Raw genomic sequence first — 17,065 nt, 5'->3', positions numbered from 1 at the left:
GCCTCTCTATCTCTCTCTCTTTTGGAATAGAAAATTATTAAAACCAAATCTAAAAGACATCAAAAACGGTGAAACGTAGAAAAATAGATCATCTTCAAGATTAAAATTTAAAATGATCAATATCAAGTTCTGATTGCAAATTGCATATATTATATCTTCGTGTCATCAAATTTTAGTACAGTGGCCGCAGAAGGTGATGGATTGTCATATCGAGGCAAAACATAATAGATGCTTAATTCTGTTATATGATGGTTGTGTTTGCATGGTTCTGGTGGTTGCACTAATTGAAACTTCAATGGTTTCATTGGTTGTAGCTCTCATGCCCTGATTGAATAATTCATTTTCTAGCTCTTTCTACAGCAGCCTATTATGTTGTAACCACGTTTAGGCTATCTCAGAATGGATTGAGCTTGATTTTATCTAATCTTTTTTGTGCTCAACTTTCTTCATGCATAGCAATTTTTCTTATTAGCTTCCTCATCATAAAAATAATAAGATAACGCTGAAAAAGCATGGCTGTCACACTACGCTAAGACGTTTCTTTTACAAAATTTTGTAGTCATTAGCATGAGGGTGGTAGATCTGTAAGTGTAATGGCTGAATTGAAAAATATGTACAAAGGAAATGAGCCAAGAATCGAAACAACGATGATAAATGAGGCATGAGTTTTTGCACCATGAGGAAAAAAATGTATTCTAGATGTGGCCATTCGGTTGAGTGGAATCTTGCTTGGTTAGCTAATTGCCAATAGTACTGAAAACTGTCATGTGTTTCCAAACTGAACATTTGGAGCCTCTCAAAATCATTAACCAAAATAATGTTGAATTTGAACCTGGCCCTATTGGAAACCAATCTGATTATCCCTCACGTTCTCATTTGAACAGGAATGGTGAAACCTAACTGCAAATTCTACTGACTTTCAGAGATATTTTTGCAATAAAACTTGTTCCTAGTGAACTAAACCTGCTCATTCATATCATCAATGGCATTTACCAATTGATATAGGAGAGCCTTATCTAGATTATGATGCATTTAATGCTTTCTTCAGTAAATAACAAAAGAAAAAACCAAAAGGTTATGAGATTTTGGCAATAAAAAGGATAAGCAATTAAAGAAAAGAACTGATATCGTTGGATTAATAAAGCACATTAAGGAAAGTCATTTTCATATTCAAAGCGGCAACCAAACAGTAGAATATTTGTTAACAGCTTCAAAGCTCACTCCTAACAAAGCCAGCTTAAGGATATTGCAGACAAAAGAATCATGATAGCTCATTACCATGAAGCCACCCACTCACTATCTGTTCCAAGTTATTACAAAGCAGCACCTGACAAACTCGGTCAAAGTAACAAGATGGAATTTTCCAAGCAATTGGAACTAAAACTAGACTGACAAAACACCACCTGTGACTGTAGAAGCTCGATCTCCAACTCAAGTAGCTTAAACCACTGCCAGTAAGTAAAGAGCCGAGTAGAATTCCTAAAATGCAGGCTTGGTAGATTTTCATTTTCCATGCTCACAATGTAAAACAGTGCCCCAATTGTAATTGAAAAGGAAAACTTATGGAAACTGTTTTGAAATTCATCAGTGCAGGACGTGTTGTGATTGCAGCTAGATCTACTCTTGAACACAAGATCAATCAAACAGTACAGGTTATTGAAGCAACAATATCTAGGTTTTCACCATGCTACTGCTTTAGAGTTATGGCTCTGGCTCGATTTTCAAACTTATGGAAACTGTTTTGAAATTCATCAGTGCAGGACGTGTTGTGATTGCAGCTAGATCTACTCTTGAACACAAGATCAATCAAACAGTACAGGTTATTGAAGCAACAATATCTAGGTTTTCACCATGCTACTGCTTTAGAGTTATGGCTCTGGCTCGATGCTCCCAAGTCCCAGGGTGAGAACAATGGTGAATCGTAGATGTCTGGAGATAGGAGTTCACTATTAAAAAAATGATTAAATGGTGCTAATAAATAGTAAATAATCTGGACTCATGCAGATTTGTTGGTACAAGCACAAGATTTAAGTTGTACAGATAGGAGTTCAACTTTTGTATCTTTTGATGAAAAAAAATTGTTGAATCTGGTGTACCATTTGAGGCCGGTGTCTGCTCCAATTACAATTATATGCTATTATAATTGCATGAAATTTGCTGGCAATAAGACAAGAGTCTTAATAGCCAATCATGTAGCTGGTTTGAACAATTTATCACTTTCCACTGCCCTTCATAATAATTTTATATGCACTAATGGTTGAGGAACGAAATTTGACTATGATTAAAATTGATTTGTGCGTTCTTAATAATTAACTAGGACAACAAGTTCAATCATGAGACGATTCTATGGAGGCATGAAATAAGTTATCGAACACAATGGTCATGTTCTAGAGTGTCAAAAATACTAGTGGTACTCATCCTCCTCTCGTGCTAAAGATGATAATGTTCACATCGGTAGCGGTAATAATGTGTTAATCACCAGAAGCAATCATGCTGAAGAAGGAATCAAAGTCCAAAGATATGAGAGTGACCTGATGAAAACAGAAAAGGTCCGATGACAAACTTTTTGTACTATAGAATACTTATCACTCATTTTGGACAAAAACCAAAAATACAGACATGAGAATCGACATGGCAGCTCTTCATCAGGAAAAGAATTGAAAATGATGATGATGGTCTAATGCGCAAATTGTATTGAATAATTTAGTGGAAAAGAGATAAAATAGAAAACCTTCAGCTGGACATAGACTTCATTTTGGAACTGAACCATATAAATTTTTTGAGTTCTACATCGGTAAAGTTACTTCACATGAAACATGTACTGATCATGCCTAGGATTTTATTATTAAATCTAATGTTGAAGTTGAAGTTGATGTTCAAACCTTAAAAGGGAAAAAAATGTAAAACAGTGTGAACTTTAAATTCTTGAAAGTCCTTAAGTTTCAAATATCTAAATTTCAAGGCAAACTTACAAGTATTTCAAATTCAACGTCTTGAAACTTGGAACAAAATTAAGAATTGAAACAAAAAAAAAAATTGTATAAAGTGAACTTCAAAAACATGCAAGTTTAAACAATTGAAAACAAGAAGAACACCAACAAATTTAAATTGAATTTGAGGACAAAATTTGGAAAGGGTTATACTTCAACTGAAGTGTTATAATTGCAATATAAAGACAAATTCAAACTTGAAATTAAACTTCAAACTTCACAATTGGAATTTGCACATAAAATGTACAAATTCAAAACTTAAAAATTTTCAATTATGAATTAGTAAAATAATCTGAAATTCAAAACACATAAATTTTGAATGGATTAAATTCAAACATGAAATAAATATGTGATGCTCGGAAATCACGAAGCGGAGCTCAAAATTTGGTCAACAAATCTAATTTCATGCGTAATATCAAAATCTTGGGATTGAAATGTTGGGCTGAACTGATTAAAATCAAAATAAGTACTTCAATTCTAACAAGTCATTTGATATCAAGTCCATTAATGAAACCAAAATCTTGAAGGATCAAACCCATAAATATGATTGAAGAATGTAAAATTATGACTAAAAAATCAAAATTTAGAAAAAATATTTGAAGAACGATAAATTGCTACAACAAAACCTGGAACATACAAGTGAAATTTGAAATTTAAATTTTTAAATGGACAACTAAATTAAAACATAAAATAAATACAGAACATGAAAGTTAAAACTTAACATTGAAATATGCCCACGAACTTTAATCAAAAAAGGTGAAATCCAATTAAAATTTAAAATATGCAATTCATAAATTGGAAGTATGAAATTTTGAAAGATGTTAGGACTGATTGAAGCTCATTATCAGTTTTATATTTAAAGTAGGACCCAAAAATTGATAATTGGATTTGAATCAAAATTTCAAGTTCGTAAAAAAAAAATTTTAAGTCCAACCTTCAATGTTGAGTTCTAAGACGCAAGCACAAAACTTAACTCCAACATGCTAAGAACATTGATGCTCAAGTTATATACTAGTTGAATTCAAAAGGTGAAAATCTGTCATCAAGTTTCACATTGTCATTGAAAGATCTTCTATCAAAATTTTCAAATTTGAATCACAAGTTCTTCTTGAAATTCTAATTTTAAAATTCAATGAAATTTTTGAAGATGAAATTGGGTCAAATTTTGACCTTCCTATGATGATTTTGCGGAAGTGTGCTTGAGGTTCAGGTTCGAGGAATCAAGTGGAAAGTATACAATAGATACAAGTAACAAAAAAAGACCAGTGTACATCGATCCATTATCTATTATTGAAAAATTTAGCTGCATGAAAAAACAAAAAGGAATATAATATAAAGAGAATGGCCAACGTTGAGTGGAACTTGTTTCTTTTCCCCTGATTCTCACATAAGTATATGCTTTAACGTAGATGACCAACTTCTTTCATAGGGTTGTAGCAATTTTAGTGACATGAGAATAACAAAGAAATAAATTGAAGTTCCCTACTGTCGAATTTCACAGACTACGCCAAACAAAGAAGAAAGAGAAATAGGCTGGCATTCGTTGAGAATGAACATGAAAAAGGACAAGAACGAATCCCATTAACAAACCAACATTATAGGAAGTTTTCAGAACCCTAACTCTCAGGGAGATAACTGGAAAAAAACAGGAAATACATGTCTCTTCCATAGATCCTCCCTGATTTCTGTAAAACAGCATCAAGAGAATAACCGAAGAGGGTGAAAGTTGGCCAATCTCACGGCCTAGCTGAACAAGAGATAAAAGAGAAACCTGAGATTGAGAAAACGATGCGTAAAAAGGCAAAATCTCAACAAGACAATGGCTAATATTGCTTGAAATTTGTCGTGAAAAACCAAGCGATTGTTATGAGAGATGCGTTAATCTTGTCTCCTTGACATAACGATTATCTCATCTTCTTGAGATATATGCTGATTTTCTTGGAAGGTCTCCTATTTGTAGAATGTGTCGTTATCTAGCATGAGCTGTTGAGGAGCCATTGGGATATGCATATCCGGTTAAAGACTGACCCCAAAATTTTTTGGGGCAAATCTGGCGTGATCTCTGTTTTTCCTCCCTTCTCTATTTAATCGTGGTGTACTCTCAAGGAACGATGGTGAATGAAAATAGATTTCCCTTTCTTCCGTGGATGTAGGCAGTCATATGCCGAACCACGTAATTTGTGCCTCTCTTATTGAGTGAGTGTGTCCTCTGCCATCACGTTTGTTCAAACCAATTTCATAACAGCAATGAGCAATTGAAGAAAGGCAGCTAACGAATCCACAGAAAATTTCGCTAAAACAAATACGATTACTACAAAAAAGCAAAAATCGAAAAAGAACGACCAGAAAAGGAGAGACGATACCTCACTGCACCGCCCAACTACACCGACTACCATAGCAAGAATGAAAAGTTGGGGATTATACCTGACGCATCAGCCATCGCTGCACTACGATGAAAAAGAAACGGTGGCCTCACTTCGCTACTATCTGCATGAGGAGAATGCCTTGTGTTTGCGGATAGGGATTATGATTTCTGCACAAACTGGATGAAATAAGTACAACCATTATTGAATAAAATGCATATTTCTCTCCCCAAATGAAAGAGAAATATGAAATCTAGAAGCCAAAATGTCGTCAAGGTAAGGATTACCCTTGCTTGAAATCTGATCTGGAAACCCTCATTCTTCCACATGCAACTGGAAAGAACCATAGGTATCGCATGTCTCCTTCATATATCCACAAAGACTTTTCTCAATTACAAACGTTAGCAAACAAACAAAGAAAAGAAAGAAATCGACAAGGGATGAAACTAGAAAATAAGTCGCCGAATGCTCCAGAAAAGAGAAAAATGATTACCAAAGGCCACCAAGATCGTCAACAAAGAATCTCCAAAAACGGGTCCATCGGGAACAATGCCAAACAAGACTATGATTCCTTCGATCTATTTAGCTTGTGAAGAGAAGATCGTCAATCAAGAACTTCCAGAACTCTCTCTCGCTCTCTCGCTCTCGCTCTCCCTCTCCCTCTCTCCCTGTCGCTCCCCTGTGTCGCCCTCCCTCCCTCTCTCTCTGGCCAAGGAAGGCGGCTGGAGTGGATTTAAAATAAGGCGAGAGGGAAATAAACGGTTCAGTCAGACCCAATTCTGACTTGAGAATAAGCGTCCAAATTTTATCGATCCAATTAAAACGTTTCAGTTCAGAGCGGGACTGGATCAGCTAAAAGAGATTAAATATTGCAATTGCCGTGTAAATCAAATTTCACAGAAAACATCATATTCGACTCAAAAAAAAAAAAATGATTGGGCACGAACAAGAAAAATGGCAAATGCTCCGAGATGAGTCAAATAAAAAGTTTATTTGGTTGCACATCTAAACTACTTTTGATGTGCCATTAGAGCCCTGCTTAATTAAATCCGGCTTGCTTTTCAAACTAAGAGTTTTTGGCATTAAAGGGTGCTTTATAACATATTCAATATGTTAATGATTCTACGCAAATTAAGGTGTCTATAACGTCACATGAGACATTTGGCCACATAGCATATCCAATGTTACATGGGTGACGGATCCTACTAAAATTTGTGGAGCCAAAATGAATCAAGCAATGCTGAATCCAGAGTTCATGTTTTCAAAATACTCGGAATCTGTGTATAGAGACTCTCATCAGATGTGGAATAGTGGAGCTCTTTTCCTTTTTTTCCCTACCATCAGGATTTAGGATTACTTCGGGACTTAGTTCGAAAGCAAGCTGGAGTCCGAGTACCCTTGAAAACCATGATAAACTGATTTTGAATATGTCCGTGATACAATTGGGGGTGCGTTTGAATAAGAACGATAATTTATATGATTTTTTTTTCGTTTGTTTGAATGACAGGTATCAAAGCGTGCTTTTCAACCATGGTCAGCATCAAATTTTGTTGCATGTTGCATATGGATCGTCTAAGGCACAAAGGACTAGATCCATTTAGGTACGAATCCATCATGTGCCATTTTGTAGAGCTTAGATAGGAAATCAATGATGTAAATTGGTAGAATATGTTTTTGTGAATTTGTTGTACTTTTGGCTGTATTGAATTCATCAATATTTGATTTTCTATGTATATTGGCTATCTATATTCAAACCAACTATACTGAGCCCCGTGTAAAAGATCTTTTGGCGGTAGGAACACTTTGTAAATGTTGTATGAATCTGCCTTAAATATTAGGGTAGGTTAATGAGTATTATATGAATTATTTCAATCTTTAGGATAGATTCATGGGACAGACGCAAAGTATCTCTACTGCTAAACGGCCTCTTTAAATGAACATGAGCTTTTGCAAAACATGAACATTTCGCAAACCAAATAGTGAACCATACAAGAATTTTGTTGCCCTGCCAATTCGATTTTAATCTGATTCTCCATATGAATTTGGCTGATCTAAATCTGATTGCTGATACAACGTTGATATTTTTCTCATAAATCAGAATGGCCTCTCGTGATGAACTAACCATATAATAGCAAGATTAGAGAAGGCTCTCATCAATTAGAGAAAAAAAAAAAACTTTGAAGATGAGATCTAAAAAACGCAAATATTTGTTTGAGTACTGTTTTATGTGTTCCTCATTCCATGCATTTATATGAAAAATATTATCTTAGATTTGATTTGTTGTTCATCGGTGGCACTTCACTTTAGAGCTTCACATTATTGAGAGCCATAACGAGTGGAGAAAAGTGTCGGTCAAGAGCTGCGTCAATAACAATGGTGCATCATTCAACTTAACATCACACTTCAAACTAGAAATCAACCTCTTTAGAGGCATCTACCCGGACAGTTATGTTATGCCCCTTGAGGCCTTTTATTTTTGGGTCTTTCTACTGCTTATAATAATACCTTTTAGTGTGAAACATTGTAAATAGCTCCTTTTCAGCGAGTAACAAAACACAAGGTGCATTAGTTAGGATTTCTTGATTAGCAACCAAGCTGAACTTGGTTAGACAACAAAAAAAATTGAATTTAATTAATAAGCGAATTTGAATCAGTTTAGGATGTTACTTCAAGTATGGTGCATGGATACATAAATTGGATTAGAAAACAGATATATTAACTTGATATTTGCTCTTTTACCTGAATTCAAATCTAGGGCTTGCATCATATATATATATATATATATATATATATATATATATATATAGGAATTTGACTAATCCCTTTCATCTTTGGTGGCGAATGTGTTCTAAGAAGAAGAGGAGTTGGCAACACATGGTTACTATAACAAGGGCATGAGGTCAACCTAATGCGAATAATTGGAAGAGGGAAGTCCACCGCAGAGATAGGAAATCTGCATTTCGAAGGCCAATGGACATGGCTCAAGTGGGTGCTGGCCCACTGTCTTGAACCAATGGTTGGTTGTTGGTTTGAGTGGCATGGCCGCTGCGTGCCCATATCCGTTGTTTCAACGGGAATGAAAGAATATAGTAGTTAACGCACAGCACTTGCTCCAACCACGATACCAACGGAGCCCTAGATCCTAGAGACAAGGGAGGGGGAGGCTTCGACCCTTGGTCCCGACCCAAATCTCGATGGACCCTTTCCTACATTTTACAGATCATAAAATTGAGCCAAATTTACATATTAAAAAGAACTTGCTCGGATTTCTAGATCCATATTTTACAGTCAGTCAGATTGCCTTTGGTGATCAGGATCATAGATCAATGGTGGTACTTCCCTTCATTCATGCTACTGATTCTAAGTTTGTTTAAATTAAAGATATCTCAAAACACTTTTTATGTAGTCTCGAATCAAACACAATATTATGTCATAGAATCAATTAGAATTCGGGAGCCAATAACAGACTAGATAGGAATCCACGCCAAGAATAAATGGACTCACTTCATGATTGTATATGTCCGGTCTGATCCAAAGTCGGATCTTAATCAGTGGCCCACCCATTTGATGAAGGCCCAGTACTATCTACCAAAAAGCTGGATCCAATTCAGTTGCACTAATTTGGAAGCAACCGACAGGTTGGAAAGTGCCACATAATGCAAGAGGTGAGTGTACATCAGAAAACACGCACATGATGTGTGGTCCGGATCCACAAATAAGTGGCCAATTGATAGCAATCAAATCAGGCGATCCAGAAGACTTTTTGCATGCTTTGGTCTCGCCTTTCTATCCGAGTCACGAAGAGTCGTTTTCAAATAAAAGTCGGAAGTCGCAACCTAAAAAAAAAATGTGGGCATGTTCTTCTTTTTTTTTTTTTCAAAACAACACTCAAAAAAATATTGGGAATAAAGAAGTATTTTATCTTTGATGGTTTGAACTTTTGATTCAAGAGTGAAGATTCCAGAATTATTGTTCCTCCTCAAGCTGGAATGAAATCAAAATTTCAGGTTTTAGTTTCTTAATTCTGAAAATAAAATACTTTATTTGTTTAATAATTTCAATTTCTTAAAAATTGAGCATTTTGATTTTAAAATTTCATTATTCTTGATATATCAAACGCCCCTCAAATAGAATGTCAGTGTTATTTTCATATAACTTGTTGCGAAAGAATTTTCGTTTTCTGGTTGAACGTGAGAGGATGAGATCTGTCTCATAGAACCCTGTTGGCAAGAGTGAAAGTAGAAAATTTTGGGCACTAAAGTATAAAATTTTAAATTTAAAGGGTACAATATATATAAAAAAAAATCTCATGAATATCAATATGTAAATAATAATTTTTTTGATAAGATTTTTTTTGAAATCTGTGCAAGCAAATTACTCACACCTACTACCTCTGGCTCTGCCCATTGGCCACAACCCTGCGTCATGGCAAATGTGTTTTGAGGACTAGAAGTCAGTTTCGGATTGTGTGGGGCCAATGCGTTTGATTACCAAACCACTTGAATAAGAGACAAAAACCTAAATTGTTTTAAACAAAGTCTAAACATTTTATTGTGTTCATAAACATCAATTTAGTATTAAATCATACCTTAGTTCAAGTTATACATATATAAATTTTGATCTTACTACTCTCATAATTTTGATACTATAAGAGTCGTTTATTTTTTTATTATTAAAAAATATTATTAAAGTAAAAAAAAAAATGAGTAACTTAATTATGTTCTTCATCAAACTACTCTTAAAGGCTACAAGGTTGGATTGCAAAAAAAGAACTTTAATATTCATCTTTAATGGATTTGATATTACCAACATATATATATATATATATATATATATATATATATATATATATAAAGAGAAAAATATATTTTAGAAGTGCACCCCACGGTTCTGGGTTTTCTGACTGGCCATTGGAACACTTTCCGCATACGCTGGCTGTTACGTCATTAGATTGAGAAAAAAAAGACGTCAAAATTGCATACGTTGATGGGATTTTACATAAACAATAATAATTAAATTGGCTGATGCTTATGAAGGTTGATGTACTAAGGAAAACTGAAACCAGAAGCACTACCAAACAGTCATTAAAAACAATACAAACCGTAGTTATATTATAAACTGTTATTAACGCTCTTGTATTAGTTCGTAGTTAGTGATAATTTTAAAATATTTATTCGTCCAGCCACAACAGCCAGCCGATTTCAAATCTTTTGAAAAAAAAAATCCCAAGGTTTTTAAATATGCAAAAAAAAAAATTTTTTGAGTAACGCGGCCGCAATGGACCAGTCGGAATGCAACGGACGAACCGTTGGGTCGAACTTTGAGGTGGGACCCGCAACACCTTTGAGGTGGGACCCGCAACACCCACAACGCATGGGCCCCACATCCCCATCGCCACCGCAGCGCCTTTTTTTCTTCCCCCGCCCTCCAATCGCGTGTTTGAAGACGCGGGTTTCTTGGCCCCATTTCCCACCTCCCTGGTCCTTCATTGTTGTCGGATCCGGACCTTGTCCATGTACTGGAAGAGCCTCCTTATTGCTCTGTTTGTGTTTCAACCCTGGGTCCAGAGTAGAGCACAAGGCACTCCAGGCACCCACAGTCACTGCTAGGTTGGTTCAAGTGGGTTCGTTTTGGTTTTTAGAAAAATTTTCTGAAGTGGCACTAATTCATATATTTTCATAATTTTTAAGGGCCACTTACATATATAACAAGGTAAATATTTGAAGACTTTAATGTAAAAATAATGAAAATTGAGGGGGCTTGTGTGGGCAGTTTATGTGGCTCTGCCACTGCTCACCTCATTACTTGCAGGGCAAGCGACAACATCAACGTCCCGACTGACTTTGCTCATTTCATATGGACGCTGTGTCTAGTGGACTCATTTGCAATAATTAGTGAGGCGTGAGACTTTTAAGTGCTCGGCTTTCCTGTGGCTCATCAACAACTTTAGTGTAAATAAAGAGCCACGTGATCGTTTCAGCTCTGCTCAATGTCTTTGCCAAGTTGTTGCCAATGTGAGACTTTATTAACCGAGACTTTTTCAACCCACTGCAGAAATATTTTCCTCTTTAGACCCAACAAAGTTGGTCATACAACTAAGTTTGAAATTTTAATTAAAAAGAAGCCTTCGTTTTCCCTTCGGCAGAGGAATAAATTATTTTGTAAGATTAAGTAGACAACAACATTTTCATGCCCAAAAAGCAAATTGTCCTCCATGTTGTGGATTTGTGCAACATCTTTGTCTTTTGACTTTTAAAGAGTATTGGCAACCGTGTCCTTTGCACATTCCCCACAAGAGAATCTATCAGTGATATATATATATATATATATATATATATATATATATATATATATGTTTCTTGGTGAAGAATTACTGAGGCAGAGTAATTTTTTTTAAATTTTTCACATACAATTTGCCATAACAACCAAATTTTAAAATGGCCATAGTAATGCAGACCAAGAAGGATTTCGTTAAGAATCTACCACTGACGTATCATTCTTCAATGGAATCCCATTCGTATAAAGAACTACAAGACCAGCTGAAACGTATAATCATTTGAATTGAAAAAAAAAATCAACTTTTTGAAATTCAGGCGACGCAAATATATGAACAAAAAGTATGGAAAATTGTAAAAAAAGTTAAATAATTATTTATAAAGTAAAATCGTTTGGAAAAAAATAGATTGTAATAACCAGAGAAGCACAAATAATTAATTTAAAACGCAATTTGAACAATGGTGGTCCGTAACCAAAAAGGATGCATGCACTCAGCTTTGGTTTAGCGGGGCATGGGACGAAGAGATTATTGGCTGCCAATTTATTACAAATAGTTGGAATGTATCTTTCAATCTAGCTTGCCCGTTCAACTTATTTCCAATAATTGTGACATAGCTGTTAATCCAGAATATTGATGTACAATGGATACTTTAGAAAAAGAATATGCTTTGGTGTAAGTCACCATCTTATCGCATATAATTAAATGAGGCAAATTAAGCATTGTGTCATATATAGTTGTCGAAGATTGGTACTTTTATATGATGAATATTCAAGAAAACAATAAAGTTAGTGTGTAGGTGGCCATTGTATTGATAAAAAAAAAAAACATTTGGTATAAATGTCTACTGTTTCTATCATTTAATGTCTACCATTTAGTGATTCTTTATACGTTCATTAAAAAAAATTAATTTTTTAGTGATTTTTCATACGTTTTCTCTAATTAAATTTTTTTAAGGAAATAATTTATTTACTACGTTCAGCCGATTCACGGCCGATTTTTGCAGCACGTTCGCTGAGGAAAAGGAGAGATTTCGAGGAGCATATAATTATGGGAGGGGGTTGTTGCTTACAGTTTAAAAATGAAAGCGACGCTTATGATCCGTAGCAGGGGAAAGTGCTTCGTTGTGTTGCACGGAAATGGCGCCACAATTATATGCGCACACTGCAACTGCAAGTGACCTGTTTCGCATGTGGCCATCAGAAAAGAGGAGGAGATGGAAAAAAAAAAAAAAAGGGAATCGCTGGCGTTCATTATATTGCGGGCCTCCTGCCAAGTTGCACCACAGCTTGCTTAAAAGGCTACCGACGCCGGCCGGATGGCCACCGCATGTTTGTCGTGGTTCGTGGTGGCACCGGCCGTGAAGGAGTATTAGTTGCATAATTTTAAGTTTTTAAACAGTACTGGCGATGAATTTCTATAATATAATACGACCAAGTTGTATATCTCAAAAATTTTCATTTTTTTTAAATTTTAAAAAAATCTTCAAAATTATAAAAAATCATAAATTAAGAAAAAAACATGTATAATACTCATTTTTTTCTCCTTTTTTATATGTTAGCGTTTTAAACAAAAACTAGTTTTTTTTTTCATATTTAACATGTCTTTTTCGATTAAGACACAATCTTTGTGACAGTATAGAATTGAGTACAACTGTCATAAAGTTTCAATATAAAAATAAACATTTTTAACAAGCATGTATGGACAATTACCCACACCCTCTGCTTCTGGTCTCCCAAATTCATCTTTTTTGTGACGCCTTCAATTACTGGTTAAACAACGCATCTTGGTTGTTAACTGTGTTTTTTGGAACCCGGACTTATATTCCTTTTTTGGGATGCAGAAATTAGTTTATTCGATCTAGAAGTATTCTGAAACTTTTTTGGGTTTCATTAAGAGTTCATCGAGATAATAATTCTCTTATTTTGTCGTTATGAATCTTAGAATATTATACTGCTAATTTATGTTCTCATTATGTATAAATAGATGGAGAATTGTGTCGTAATGCATGGCCCAGATTTGAACCAAAATGAAGTTTATTTCCTTGAACTTTTTGCTCCGTTATAATTTTCTTTACTACATATATTAATTCTTGTTACTTCCTTTATTTTAGAGGTGACCATCTTAATTTTTTTGGTAGATTGTGGTTTGTGGATTGATGCAGAATTAGCATGAAGCCATCAACTCCCTTTTGAGAGAGCCTAGCCATTGCCCACCAGCTATCTAGAAGTTGAAGTATAGTAGGCGCCGTTCTGACATTGAGAAAACAAGCATGCTGCCTTGGTGGGGTGGAAGAAAGGGTAGAGGTTTCGGCTCTCTTGTTAAGTGGAACGATGAAATACTTCTCCCGCTCATCCAACAATTTGATTGCATTCCTCTTAAACAGTCGATCCACTTGTGATGCAATCGACAGGATTTTGTACTGTGAGTATCGGACTTGCAAAGTTACTCTTGGTATTCTGGTGGCTCCACCAAGCCTTATAAACCCAACACAATATACTAATGCTGCAGAATGAGCCTTGGACTTGATCATGGGTCTTCAAATTGAAAGCTTATATATATATATATATATATATATATATATATATATAATGAAATATAACTGGATATCAAAAGTTACCTAACCATGTAACCATGGTCATCTATACCTAAAGTAGATGTATGGTTGAGAGAAAAAAATGTGAACTAATATTAGAGGGTTAAAATGTTTTACATTTTTTTCTTTATTTTTCACTTAAAGTGTCTCTCATGTTGGATCCCGTTATCTTGATTAAATGGTTGAGTGACTTTGAAAAGACTACTTATAAAGAATATGATGACTTCATATTCAAAATCCGTGGCATTCTTTTGCTCATATGATAAAAGATTTAGAGTAAAAATAAATAGTTCATCAAAGTAAAGGTCTTTGTCAGCTATGTCACCAGAATGCATGCAGGGTGCCGGGTGCGGGTGCCGTTGCGGTTGTGGGTGTGGGTGCGGTTGCCGGAGCGACACATCCCAAAAAATTTAGGTGCGGCAGTGCGGGTGATATTTTATTATTATTATTATTTTAAATTTATTATATAAATAACATAATATGCATGTAAATATTATTATTACAATTTAGTTATTAATGTATATAACACATTTGAATAATTGTATTGTAAAAGAAAATATAGAACAACATATATTATATAAGTAATTTAGTAATATGATATTTTAACTGGACTCGGGTGTGAGTCGGAGATGCACCCATATCTGGTGTGTACCCGACTCGATGCGACTCGGGTGCAACAGTAAAATAAAAGAGTCTGGTGACTTTGTCATATGCATACTTGAAATCCTTGGTTTCAAAAAAATGGCTGATTAAAAATAAAAAGGGAAGAGTTTGATCTTAAATCTGGAGGTCCTTGAATCATGAGGATGTTAAATCAAGGACGATCAAACTTCCCCTTAATGGTCCGTTTACAACAGTAACGGTAGTAGAAAAGGGATGAAAGAAAATTTTAGGTCAACCTTGCTCTTACAAATCCAAATTAGACTCTGAATGTTGCAGGTCTCAGACCTCTCAGACCCAATATTAAATGGAGCCCAACCTGGATCCAGTAATCTGACCATTTCAGTCATGTAAGACACAGATACATAGACTAAAATCTAGTTGTTGGAGTCCTAGCTGGAAAGTAAGTGTACATCTGGATCTGGAGCGGGTATGTCCTATTCCACATATATCCCTTTCTTGGTACTGAAATAACCGGGTCCACTGTGGTGGGTCCATAGACAAGCTACAACATTGTTGTTTAAGGCAGCTTTTTCAGAGAAGCTACGACCTAGGACCGAGCCCAGCCCAGCCTTAACGAGGCATTTACAGGGTTTGGACTGCCAGTCTTGCTGCTTGTCAAGCCAAGTTTAAATACTACCACAGTACAGGCCCTAATGCCTATATATATATATATATATATATATATATATATATATATATATATATATATATATTTTGAAGAAAATGGATAACTAATATTTTGTATTTTGGTAGACAGTTCCATTTCTGTTTTCTCCTCTCTAGTGGATAACTAATAAACTCTATCTATATCTTCTCCCATTACATTAACTTGATTATTCTTTTGAGTACCTTGAAACATGTTAAATAGTCTGGCGATGGTACTTATTTCATTCATATCTTCTTTCCGTGATATAGTGCACAAATGCAACTACAGTATGACGCACTTGTAATCTTTTATGAAGATGTGAACCCAAAAAATGTTCATAAACTATCACATACAATCATATTCCACCCCTTTCTGTTCTTATAAAAACACGATTAAGTTCCGATGAATGGGTAAGAAAAAGAGAACGCTGAACTTAGTATCATTTTAAGAATAGCACTCATAGAAAAGGTGTATGCACCTCTTGACCCTACCACCCCTTTTAGCTGTGAGAGATGGTTGGTTTGGTCCCACTAGCACCGACTTGACCCAAGTGTATTCAAAGGTCAAAATGTTTAATGTTGAGGAAGTGACATTAGTCAGTCCAAGTGAAGGAACCGTGAAGTTGTACATGTAGAAAAAGTTCATGTCATGTGGGCGCTTCATTTTTTGATGTACATGTAGAAAAAGTTCATGTCATGTGAGCGCTTCATTTTTTCATTTATAAGAAGATATGTTAAATCAAAAAATGACTTCTCACTACATTATTATTAAGTATCATACCCTACGATTAGATCATAAAAAAAACACTTTAACATTCAAATTTTGATGGTCTAGTTTTTGTCACTTCTATAAAAAAATTGCACTCTGATTCTAGTTTTTTTGAGAAAAAAACAAATGAGTTAATGGTGATGGGTATTTTCTAAGCCTCACAACGGGCCAGCTCAACCCGACATCTAAAACTAGGGCTTGTACCTGGCCGGACTCAAAAAACTCGAGCTCGAGCCCAGCCTAATTATATTAAAAAATATTTTTAATAAAATAATACATAAAAAATAATTAGTTATAATAAAAATACTATAAATATATATAAAAATTAATAAAAAAATTTAAGAATTCATTATGGAGCGTGATATGGGCTTATCAGGCTTACTCGGGTCAACCCGATAACAAGTCGAACCGGCCCACGGCAGCCCAATCTGATACCAGGCTTAATATTTTCACGTTTATACATTTTTCACTGTTTTAAAAGAGCGCTTGAATTAAATTAACAGAGTGACCTTAAATTACCAGCTTCGTCATTCACGCACACTTTCTTTATATTATATATCTATATAAATAAAAAATATATATATATATATATATATATATATATATAAAATAATGTAAAGATAGACATCATGCATGCGGTTCCTCTTTCCGTTCTTGTCGTCATATATTTTTAAATTAATTTTTTATTGGCTATAAAAAATGAAAAAAAATGAAATTAAAAAAAAGGAAAAGGAACAAGAAAGGTGACGCCGCTTTTAGAGTTCA

At 34.8% G+C, this 17,065-nt stretch overlaps 1 long non-coding RNA gene across 1 annotated transcript; it reads right to left on the bottom strand.

Moving 5' to 3' along the window:
* Positions 1 to 1,130: 1,130 nt before the first annotated feature.
* LOC116267211 (uncharacterized) lies at positions 1,131 to 6,039 on the bottom strand. Its single transcript, XR_004175531.2, has 3 exons — positions 5,847 to 6,039; positions 5,641 to 5,716; positions 1,131 to 5,523 (listed from the first exon to the last, which is right to left on the bottom strand). It is a non-coding gene; the product is annotated as an uncharacterized LOC116267211 (long non-coding RNA).
* Positions 6,040 to 17,065: the final 11,026 nt, after the last annotated feature.

This window comes from Nymphaea colorata, chromosome 13 (assembly GCF_008831285.2).
Source record: "Nymphaea colorata isolate Beijing-Zhang1983 chromosome 13, ASM883128v2, whole genome shotgun sequence".
Taxonomy (NCBI): domain Eukaryota; kingdom Viridiplantae; phylum Streptophyta; class Magnoliopsida; order Nymphaeales; family Nymphaeaceae; genus Nymphaea; species Nymphaea colorata.
Note: the sequence above shows the minus strand (reverse complement) of the source record. Positions and strands in the feature narration are given on the sequence as shown.